The sequence below is a fragment of the Onychostruthus taczanowskii genome, unplaced genomic scaffold (assembly GCF_017590055.1).
Source record: "Onychostruthus taczanowskii isolate IOZ18803 unplaced genomic scaffold, ASM1759005v1 scaffold6, whole genome shotgun sequence".
In the NCBI taxonomy this organism is placed as follows: domain Eukaryota; kingdom Metazoa; phylum Chordata; class Aves; order Passeriformes; family Passeridae; genus Onychostruthus; species Onychostruthus taczanowskii.
In genome coordinates this window covers 15,243,099-15,255,653 of record NW_024503679.1, presented here as the reverse complement: position 1 = coordinate 15,255,653, position 12,555 = coordinate 15,243,099, and the positions used below count along the sequence as shown (strand labels likewise).

The following is a 12,555-nucleotide window of genomic DNA, read 5'->3' as shown; positions in this document are numbered from 1 at the left end:
ATACAAGATACTCCTGACAGCTCATGAGAATTGGAATTAGTGAAGTGGATTTTAATTAGGAAACTGTATTGATGACTAAGTTCTACTTTTCCCTCAATTCTCACCTCATATCCTCTGCTTTGAGGCAGGATTACAGAAGCTGCAAGGAAATGCATTCAGACTTGCTTAAAGAAAATTGAAAACAAAACACTGTGACTACAAAATTCTGTCTTCCCACTGGGAGAAAGGGATCTTTCCAGCAATTCACTCCCTGCATTCAGACGAACTACAGATTGCTAGTTGGTTTTTTAGCAGACTCCATCCTGCTGCCAAGTTAACAGATTTTTAAACTGAGATTTGAAACAAAGACTTCTTAGTATAACCCAGAAGGCTGAGCACTGAGTTGGACCTAGTTCTCAAAACTCGATCTTATGATTTCATCTGGAGCTCATACACTTTTACCCCTGCACAGACACACCTATGATTATGGGCTATGTTTAGATTTGTAAGAATTCACCAACATCCAGTGTCATCATTTTCTCCAGCACACAGCTTCACGGAGGGAGGGGTGGAGACATCCTCCACACTATAAACATTTGCCTACTTTCAAAGGAAGATAGGAATCAAAACAAGCTCACCCTGTACTTCAAGCAGACACCACTCTTAACATGTTACATCAACCAACACTTGTGGAGATTCTTCCTTCTAGCTTCTGGTAGGTTTCCTTCCTCTTTGTCTACTACTGAATGTACTTCATTTTGATGGTAATATCTGATTAACAACCTCAGCAAGCCTTTAGAGGTGGCAGGCACTCCCCTTTGTAAGCTTCACTTACCCAAAATAACACAAACCCTTTAGTATTCCACAACAGAAACAGCACCACATAAAATCTTAAGGCCACCATCACTGCACAGTTCGGGAAGAGATCTGCATGCATGAACCAGATCCATTGCACAGGAATAACAGCATTTAAAGCAGCACTGAGCTTTGGTTTAAACAGAGTAAACCAAGACTTCTGCTCTCACACCCTACTGCTGCCAAATCTTTCCATCTGCATTAGCTGCAAGATGTCAGCTTGGGCATGGAAAGGAAGAATTATTTAGTGCATTTAGTGACTTCTCTGATTCAAAAATCTCCTCTCAGTCAAACAGGTGTCCTTGCCTAGGTGGAACAGAAGCCACAATAATCCTGAAGAGGATGGTACCATCCCATTAAAATTCCCATAAGAGGAGTGATGCTCTTGTGTTCTTTTTTGAAGGAGTCCAGTTCCTTCAGGGAAAATGCTCACCATGCACAGCTGGAAGAAAGGCAGTAAAGGGAAGAGCAGGTCCTCAAAAGCAGAAGTGTGACAGAGGACAGCAGCAGAAAGAATTAACAGTAAGTTTGTCTGTGACATTTTATCTAATTTGATGCCACATAGCACAGAACAAAGACACAAACCTGGAGTTTTCAATTTAGTAGATTCAAGCAGGCATTAAAAGAATCTGATTTTCATCCACTTTTGAGGATTCCACCTTAAGGGAAGGTCTTTCAAGGATGCACATGATATTCTTTGGCCTTCTGAAAATTAAATCAATTAAGCACAAGACTTAGTTCTTGTAAAAAAATTATTTAGAACAGCCATGGGGAAAGGAAAAGTATATCATGAAACCAAAGAAATATTTGTCAATAACACTGACTAACCCATTAAAAGACGCTGCAGCTTTTGCTAGAGGTCTGAGTTTGCACTGCTGGTTCTGCAGTGTCTCAGATCCAGGTTGCTATGGAAAAAAAAAAAAGGGAACTCTAAAGGGACCTTGTTGTTTTCATATGGCATTAGCTCAGGAGCTTGTGCAGGAACATTATTGATATTTTTAACCACTTAGAAAGACCCACCATAGCTTCCAACACAACTACACCCTCCAGGGCTAGAAACAGGATATATGCTAAGGTACATAACGGATGCTTTCTGGAATAAATTTTACAATTTCAGTTCTCTACTATGTTTAAGACATTTTAATGCTACTTTACTATGTGCATCCTTAAAGTACATAAAATCTACTGTGCTTCCTTGCAATTCTTCTGCAAACGCAGTATCTACCAAAGCTACAGAAGTCAACAGAAATGATCTTCAATCTTTGAAGGAGTTCACTGGTCCATAATGACAGTGCATCTAGAATACAATAAAAACCCAAAATCCAACAACCAATTACTCTGAAGAAAGTGCCTACATGGACTTCTCAACAGGAAGACATGGAAAAAGATGATAGTTAGAAGAGGTATGTTAAAATCACAGCTGGGGAAGGTGGAATCCCTCACTCCTCTGCTTTTAGGCAAGCCTCACTGGCAGGGCCACCCAACCTGGGAAGGAAAGGAGCTCCCAAAGCATTCAGAACCCACTTGAATCCTCCAGCTTAAGGAACACAATCATGCAAGCCTGAGACTAGGGAAATCTTTGAGCCATGTGTTAGTAGAAATCATGTCCCACATTCAGTATTAAAGCTCCACTCTGCTGCTTGGATCCAGCCCAGGACATTTCTGCTCACCTGGTCCCACAGCTGCTGTGCAAGAGCCATGCTGCTACCACAGGGAAAATGGGATTGTGCAACAAAACAGGGGATGATGAGCAAATCACCTCCCTCTCTGCTCAGCACAAGACATCAAAAACCCCTAAACTAAACCAACATCAACATCACACTTTCTGCAACAAATCACCAGGGAAAACACTAAATTTTATTAGGATTTTGCATAAGCGAGATTATATTCCATTAAAGAGATTATCCACTTTTTAATGTTGTCTTGATAGAGGACTTATGTGTGCCACTCTCCCCTGCTTATCATCTCCCAAATGGTGTCCTGGTAAATCTGCACAAGGCACATAAGTGACACTTTAGCTTTTAAGCACAGATGATACCAAGGCAGTCTGACAATATCACAGCACTGCCAAAATGTACAATTGTGGATTTTCTTAAAGAGTAAGTACCTGAAGATCAGACTGCTATTTTCAGATTTCATTTAAAATTTAATCTTTGGTCATCATTGCAGCAGAAAACTGAACAGTAACAGCCAAAAAAAAAAACCAAATAAAACACTCCAAAAATTATGTGGATTAGAAAAATCTAATTACTTTGGAATTCTATCTCTCTCACACTGATATGCAGAGACGTTGCTGCAGCATTCCAAATTCTGAGCTGGTTACATCCCAGTTATAAACTGAGTCTCTTTAAATAGTTTGATAACATTTTATTTAATGAACAGAACTCTGAAAACATTCAGAGAAATGTTAACTTTTGAGAGCTTCTCTGTTTTATTCACTTGTATAAGATCACATGGTTACTAGACACATGCATGCTAAATATATTACATGCTACCATGGCAGCAGGTCAGTTCTGCACAAGCTGCTTGTATTAAATTTCTCCTGTAAGTGACATTAGAGTTTAGCTCTGCTCCAGCACATATAGGAAGAGGCTTCACATTCCAAACTACCATCTGAAGGGGAAAACTATGCCAACACAGTACAAAGTATGCCTGTGCTACTTTAACCCATTTACTATTTTAACACACACACGCAAGCCTTGCATTTATGCTATCTATATTATGAATTTTTCAGATTCAAGACTCCAAAGCTAATGGCTTTGTCATAGTCCTTTGCTATGAAAATTTAAGGAAAAGGTCACACAATTATAGTCTATAATATGTGACATGTTAAGATTGATGAAATTCCAAACACTAAGTATCATTAACTGAGTAGGCTATTCAACTATATTTGAAATCTTTTACTGGTTTATTAAACTGCCTGGATACACAGTAACTACTAGAACACATTTTAAATAAGCATCACTGCATATTGTTGTAACAATTTCAGAGCAGATGTTCTCCATAAAAGACAGTGACATATTAAAAAATCCCACATATTGTCTCTACATATATATTGACATGTCTAGAAATACACACACTGGCATATAAAAAACACAAACAAATCTGAGTTGTCAAAATTAATGGAGCACACCCTAAAAATATTTCATCATCCTGTTACAATGCTTTAATATGTCATACTACAAGAGGACACCACTGCAGAGAATGCCAGCATAATGGGGTAAGGAAGGCAAACTCTTCTAAAAGCAGCCTCTAGACCAACACAGGATCATATATTCCATGGCTTCAGATTGGTGCCTTGGAGAATGCAAAGATAAAAGGGGAATAGACTTGATCACCAAGGTCAAGAGAGGTTATCTGTAGTCTGCTGGAGGAATATGCATTAATCTTTTTCTTTTCCTAAGCACAGAGGAAAGCCTAACTCAAACACTTATCAGTAAGGGTGTAATCACAACAAGCTTCAGCTGACGTTGGAGGCAGGGGGAATCATACAGACCTTTGGTAAATATTTAGGCAGCTAGCCCACATAAAAATCCTGGACTGTTGCTTCTCTAGTGCAACCATATCCACAGGGGGTAGGTGAAAGTTCTCACAGACCTACTTTTGCTGCAATTGCATGTTTGCTGCAATGTAGAAGCAGATCCTGACACTGCTCCTTTTAAACAGAAATTCTGTGAGATGGTTCATACTTCACTGATCTTCACTTTCCATTGGTGGGAACAGCTGGAAACCAGACAGAACTACCAGCAGGTACCAGCTTACCCACAACAAAGATCTGCTATAAGCATTCCAAGAGAACAAGGAGAGGCAAAGGTAGAGGTATGCCTGGATTTTGAGCAGATGATGCTTTAAACTAGCTCATTATTCAGAGTCCTCCCTTAATTACTCTGCAGAGCACACCAGCATTTATCAAATAATACACTGACAGAAAGATACAGAATACCACATTTTTACAGAAGAAAATTATTATAACACTTTTAATTTTAGTCACCCAAAGGTTAAGCACCAAACTGTAAAATGTCTGCAGTATGGTCTGATATATTGACCAGGTTTCGTTTTGACATTAGAATTTCTGCTCTAAGGGACCATGTTGGAGAACAAAATCATTTCTAATACAGGAGGGACTTATTTTTTTTAGCAGGAGAAACACTTCTATTAGCTACACAGAGAATATTCATTTAGTGTCACACAGCACACGATTGAGAGCCTTTATCCGGTGAAACACTTCTATTAGCTACACAGAGAATATTCATTTAGTGTCACACATGAGCACACGATTGAGAGCCTTTATCCGGCCAAACAGCGTCACATGGACCAAGTGCTAACACAGAGCAGAACTCTGCCTGGAGCTCCAGCATCGAATCTGGGCCATCCCTGCACTTTCAGGTTTCTGTGCAGCTGCTGGGAAGAGCTCCCCGCCCCCCGACCCAGGGGAGCACTGAAGCTGTCGCTGAGAAGAGCAAAGAAAAAAATTCCTCCTCAAGAAGCATTCTTCACCTCTGCAGAGCTGTCACAAATGTGAGCCTGGCTGAATTATCGTGTTCCAAACTTGGCATTTGACTTCTTACTGCTCGAATATTTAAGCCATCCCTTTCCTATCTGCACCAGAGCTGAACCCATTTTTTCATTACATCTTATTTGGTATTTTTTCCACGTTGATGACTTAAGAGGTGCAAACCATTCTGACCTGCTATTAGCAAAGTCCCAGCATTGAAGAACAGCACAACACATGTCCCAGCACACGAGGAGTACTCAGTAACTCACACATACACTGGATTCCCTTCACAAAAAGAACACACAGAACTAAAACCAAGAGCTGCACTAATAAAAAACCCCACTGAAAAGTCATGAAATAACTGAATTGGTAAACTTCCATACGAAGACGAAACTAGGAACTGGAATCGACAAATACAACTTGTCTACAGAAAACATATTTTTCATCTTTTTAAAGAACATGTTTCTGACTGCACAATTAAAAAGCAGCTTCCAAGTTTTATCAATACAGTAAAAACTAAATAAACAGTTTCTTCTGTAAGCAAATAATATTAAGATGCCTTACAGTCTTACATATCACATGCAACAAGTTTTGACTAAGAAAAATAAATGCTCAGTATTATACAAAGCATAAAAAAATCCCACTGACCTTGGTGAAGGACTTGGAATTAAATTATCTGCAGCTGTGAAGTGCTACAGGTTACTCTTACTTCAGAAGCAAACAAAAACCATCAGCAACAGGCAGAAATCAAAACCTATCCAACATGATTATCAACCAAAGTAGAGCTTGCATAATATAAAGCTATGCAGATGCTTTTTCAGATCAGATAATTGTTTTATTTCTCCAAAAGTGTTGGTACCTAATCAGTCAGTTTTGGAGCACCTGCTTTTCAAGACCCCAGGTGAAAAGCAGAAACAAAAACCTGTTAATGCAACGTACCCAGCTGACAGATGTAGAACTGCATTCATGGAAACACTAGAAGACACACCAGAAATGGAGGATATTAAGAAAAGTAAAAGAATATATACTTGCCAAGAGTAGAATCCACAACACTCGCTTTCTCAGGAGAAAATACACCAGCACTTTAATAGGTAAATCTGCCAGAGAACTTGCCATCTACCCACCAGGAAGTGAAATTAAAGAAAGCTCAAAAAACAGCACAGAAAACAGAAGGGGGTGTGGTGGAAATACTTCTTGTTTACTTGCAACTATCTAAAAAAAAAATTTTAGAGAATAAACAGCTGAAATCTGACACGTTCACTCATCCAGATCATCACTCCAAAAATCCCAGGCAACACAGCTTCAGCTGCTTACAGCACTTGCTTTTAGCCAAGTGACACATCACCCCACACCTCCTCCACTCCTGCCCTGTCACACTGACACAGGACAGAGCTCGACAGTGTCCAACTGCACCCAGGCAGGGAGGTGCAGATCAGGGCACCTGCACATGGTCAGCAAGGAATCCACCATTTCAAAGGCAAGGCACCAATCTCAAATGTTCTCAATGGCAATAAAAAATATCCAAAACAAGGCAAGGTCTGCCAATGAAGTAACGTGCTGCTAATCTAATGGATGAGCAGGCAAATTTGAGGCACTGAGATCTCCCAGGTCACAATTTGCACTTTTAATTTAACCTACAGGTATCAACTAGAGAACTGAAAACAAATGCAAAAACACAGCACTTGCACTAGAAAATTATTTCTAATTTTTTATGTGGCGTATTTATAAATAGCAAAAGCTGATGGAAATAATACTTGGCAGAATACAGTCCTCAGTTAAAGCTCTCAGGCATCCACCTGGTCAAGTCAAATTAGAACAGGCAGAAAGTGCCACCATCATCATCCGACCATTGCCACACCCCAAGACCTGTATGCTGGGCACTTCAGAAGCCTCTGTCACACATAAATACCAAAATTAAATGAAATTATTATATTCCCTGGTTTTTCCAATTTGTTAAAGGCCATCTGAGCCAAATCTTTCCTAGAACAGAGACATCAATCAAGACCACAGACAAGTTCTGGAACTGCAAGTTTTATTGAAAGCCACAAGCTTCATTGTAGTTTAATCACCTAAATTAAATACATAAACAAGATTTCAGTTTTTAAAAGGATGTCTGACTTAAATTTGCCACAGCAATCTACTTTTGAAGGCATTTCATGCAGCAACATTTGCTATATCAAAAAACATTAGTATGTTCTCACAACACACAAAAAATGACCAAAACACATCTAATAAAGAAACAAATGGAAAAAGAGTAAAAGTTGGTGGGTGCTGTAACTTGCTTTACTGGAACACATCAAATAATTTCAGTAAAGCAGCTAAAGATGTAAAGAAGAGCTGAGACAGGAATTCACAGCTACAAACCACACGAGACCACGTGAGAAAATTCATCCACCTCAAAAAGCAGGTGCACTGCCATCCACATCTTGCTAGTGCATAATCACAACTGAACATATTAACCCAGTTTCCCAAAGCCTTAATGATGACAAATACGACACTGAAAACATGTTCTTCATTAAGAAACAGGTTTGCCCCATTTAGGTGCTACAGCTAACAAGCCTTTTGTGAAATGATGGATTTTCAAGCAGCAGGGATAATGAACTAAATGCTTTCTGTGTGCTATCCTAGCATGCCACTGACTGGCACAGGTACATTAAATGAGTTTAAAGGTGTCCTGTATACATCTACCTATCTACATTTATCAAAACAGAGCTTTACTGTTGATCTGAGAGGGGATCTGAGGTCTGAGGGAATCAGACAGACTACTTCCCCAAATTTGGACTAATCCAGAAGACAGATCTAATGAGTAATATTTTTCCTATTGTATTCCTCTTCAGTATAGTGCCCTGCCAAGTCTTTTAAATGACAGTGTTATTAAGTCCAGGAAGGTACTGTACATGAAAAATAGCCAAGGCCTGTTTATGGGATACACAGACCTCAGATGTGGGTGAAGGATCTTCTAGTTTAGGAGATTTCATAAATAAACTGCTTGAGACTAGCAAAAGGGCACTAGAACCCAGGAACACTTTTTTAAAAATTTTCTTAAAATGGTATGGATATTATCATTCTCATTATCCAAATGACTCTGAGCATCTCCAGAGCGAGTGCATCTCCCCACAGGCAGAGTATGAACCCCAGGCAGTAAGAAGGCTGAAAGCAGAAACTGCAGAACAGCATCTCAACCAACTGGAAGTTGAGAGCAGCAATCAAAGTGCAGATCTAAACCTACGTTCATTAGATTGAACAGTGATACTTCAATATTTATTGCAGATCTAAAAGAGAAATGTACAGATTCACAAAGAATGACTGCACACGCTCTCTAAACAATGCCAATCCAATTAGGTATCACTCATTTAGACAGATACACTGCTTTAATTATGCTCAAATTGTCTCCTATTGCTAAAATTAAAGTTAAATAATTTAATTTTGTATGTGAATACAGCAGAGGAGAAGGAGACAAAGACTTGGATTCAAAAGTTCATGTGACTGCCAAAAGGGGAAAAAGACTGTTCCCTACACACTCAGGAACCATTAAAACCCTTCAGCATTTTTTGCCAAACATGGTTTCATGTATTTTTTTACAGCGCTTCAAAAGGTTTTGCTAAGGCAACTTGTGTATTGACAATAATACAGCCACCACGCTGTATTATAAAGACAATAGCAAGATCTGAGTAATGTGTATTAAAGAAAACACATTCACTGCCATGGGAACCCTGACAGAATTCACCACTACTGCATCCTGTCATCCACAGGAAGCTTTTCTGTGCTAGACTTCCCCTCCTAATAATCTCTCTACTAATACCTCTAAGACATAAACATTAATATTATAGCAGGGAACAAGCACACAGGCAATGCCATTGGCCTACAGCATTTTCATCTAAATAGGTCTAACAGACACAAGGAGACAGTAGAAAGAATTCCAGAATAAGATCTCCACCACTTACGTCATCAGTACAGCCAAGGATTTCACTGGAACATTGACACTAATTCACTGAAAACTCATTGTAAGCACAGTTAATGAATGTGGGAGAAAGCAGGAAAAAAAGAAAAGAAAGGAACAAGACCCAACTCCATACACACAACACAAAGAACTAAGCATTACAAGAAATGTCCCAAATCCCACTGGAAGGTGACTTTATCTAAAGTAGTCTAAGAAGTTGCACTGGAGTAAGTGGACCTTATAAAGTAGTTTGTTACTAAATTTAATTTAATGTTACTAAAATCATGCCTAGACCAAGCCTTTGGGATCCACAGCTTAAACAGGAAGAGAGGCTAGTCTCCCCACCCAGCCTCAGTTATAGTGCAACTCTATCTGCATGCGTAAGGGCACCAGCAATAGCAACAAAATAAAACCAGAGTTAAACATTAAACTACACAGAGGGCTTGCCTGGCTACAGCCATTTACAAGACAAGCTCAAAGAACACTGCAGCATATGCAAGACATTAATGTATAGTTAAAACTCCTTTTCTCACTTCCTGCATGGAGGTAGTACATCAAATCCACCTGGAAGCAGAACTCAAACATTAGCAGAAGAATTTGTTTTCAACTATGTCTTGCAGAGTCCAAACTAGTTTTTCAATGAAGGTCTGCAAACTCAAATGTAACAAAAGCATCTCTTACTAGATTTTTTTTTTTGCAGGGTTTAAGAGATGAAAATGCAGTACCTGAAAGTGTAAACATAGAAGTTTCATTAGACCCCAGGTATCAAGGCAAAGAGAATAAACCTTCCCTAAAAAGCATTTTACACACTGAAATAACAAAACTAAATTTTCTCCTTGCAGTCAAGAGTAGCCAATATTGGGGTGCCCTAGCGTGAGCCACTATTTCAACAATGAGTGAGTTGTAAGGGAAATGCTGAAATCCATTTTTAATCAACAAAAAAATCATGATAGTGGCACATAAATTTAGGGAGTTTATGAATTTCAGAAAAAGTACTCTTCTACTGAAATCTAAAGAAAGGGACAACTTTCAGAAAATACAGAATAAATCACTCACAAGAGACATCCTGAATGTAATGTAGATCAAGTTCCTTTCCCTGCATAGTAACAAGAAATAAAAAGTATTCTAATCCCTTGTTCAAGATTGTAGCAACCACGATAGCAACTGCAGCAGCAGCTCTTCCAAGAAAGGCATTTTAAATGTGGAGTTTACCCCTCAGAACCGGTGTACCTACAACAATCTTCATTAACACATGCAATTGTGCCCTTGTCTAAATCTGTATTTGTCTAGAGAGATGGAAATGAAGACAAAACAAGACAATTATAGAAAGTATGAAGCCCAGAGATACAGTCTCAAGGAAGTATAAACGTTAATGGTCGGACACTTCGAAATTTAAAGGTCTCAGACCTGAAACACTGGTAAGTTTGAACCAAGGCATCTGAGGTAAGATGAGGCTCACTCTCTGAAGTGTGAGGGCTGATAAACAGAGCAGACACGAATGCTACAAATATAAAAAAGAACCCAAGGAAATGAACTGAACTGGAACTTAATTTTTTTGTTTGCATTCCACTTGTATCTTGGTTGAAAGCAAGGAGAAGATGCTTTCTAGTTATTTTATCAGGCTGTTGCCAAATTCCTGAAGGAAAACGTGTGTAAATCCTAGCACAGGTGAACTGAATCATTCATGTTCAAGGTCCATTTATATCCTCAAAAGATTTTCACCTACTCCTCCCTTCCTGCTGAGTGGCCCAAACACTGACACATCTCTGTGGTTGGCTGTGTGTGACTGGGCTGGGCTGGCTGTCCCGTCATTGTCCCAATACTGCCACCAGATCAGACTATTTTAAGATAAGCTAATTATGCCACTGAAAAATCTTATAAGCCACTAAGACTAAGCAGAGGAGACCACGAAGAATTAAAAGCAGAGAAGCACAGGTAAGACAGAAGCAAGAACTGTGATCTCAGCTCTTCCAGATAAGCTGGGAGGATTCCTCATCAGACTGCAGCTCTGAATTTTAGGCTGTGCTTTCTTTACTTCTGTACTTTCTCCTGCTTCTACAGCCGTAACAAGCACAAAAGGAACTTCACACGAAAGGCTATTGCTACTTACACATTCAGAAAATTAGTCATTCAAGCCTCAGAAAAACAACACACCAAGACCTTTGTGGCTTGCTTGTAGGCATTATCTACATGCATGCAAGACAGCTACAAAAAAACAACTTAGGTGCCTTAAAACAAACAGATCTGAAGGAAAATCCTCAATTAGGAGTTCGTTGCACGGAAAGATTTCAAGAAGTTTATCAGATCATCTTCTCATTAACATTTCATTCAAGGACTGAATGACTCAAAAGCAGGTAAAAACTTCTTTTGAGAACTACTCAGACAGTACCCAGCAATATTGTGATAGGTTTTATTATAGAAAAATTCAGCCCTTAAAACTTGTTAAAAAAATTGGATCCAGAAAGTCCTACATAAAGCACAGATATGAGCATCACATGGGGGAGGAGGTGAAGTGGGGGCTTTAGACAAATTTATTTATATCTCTTAAGAAGATAGTTGGAATTTCTTCCTTGTGTCTTCCTATCTTCCCATGAACTTAAAAAGCACGCCTCATCAAAATGAAGATATATTTATTTTGCTGAACTAATGAATTTCAGCCTAACATGATATTTAGAACAAGCAAATACATTAAAAACAAAGCAAGTTAAGAAACTGAATGCAGTTTTAAATGACCCTGACTTTAAGTCTTATTTTAGTAAAATTAAATAAAAACTTAAGAGTTTGCTGATATTAGACTAGAGCACCCACAATGATGGCATTAAAACCCTGAACACAGATCTATTTCCACAGCTTTATAACTTGCTTTTTTAATAAAATGAGGTTTACTTCACCACAGTCTCTTCTCCCTCATTAACGGTTTCTGATTATATTGGTCAGTTTTAACCAAGTACTACAGCAAGTGCATCGATTATTTTTGAGATTTCCCAGAAGTGCTGCAGAATTTTTGAGCTGGCATTTGCAGAGATGTCCTGGGCAGAGCAGAGCCCTGCAGTGACCAGAGGCAGCAGGGCCTGGGGGATGCCTGGGCAGTCAGCAGGCAGCTGTGCTCAGCCTGGCCACAGCTGGCACACATTTCAGATTATTCAGTGGAGAACTGAAGAGAAACACACTGAAAAGAGGGGATACTCTAAAAGATCAGGGAATAACAGAAGAGTTGAAAAACAAGGGAAATGCAAATTCTCCACATTTTATTACTTGCAAAATCACTTTTTTACTATTACAGTTC

The 12,555-nt window shown here is 39.0% G+C and overlaps 1 protein-coding gene across 6 annotated transcripts in view; it reads right to left on the bottom strand.

The window, feature by feature from the left end:
* The window catches only part of MEF2A (myocyte enhancer factor 2A), an 80,862-nt gene that overhangs the window by 59,768 nt on the left and 8,539 nt on the right, over positions 1–12,555 (bottom strand). Inside the window, exon 1 of one of the 6 annotated variants that reach the window (XM_041418762.1) lies at positions 1,420–1,439. The exons of the other annotated variants lie outside the window; for them this stretch is intronic. The gene's annotated coding sequence lies outside the window, so the exon portion shown is untranslated. Of the gene's footprint in view, positions 1–1,419; positions 1,440–12,555 lie in introns of those variants that run through there. 6 annotated transcript variants of the gene reach the window in all.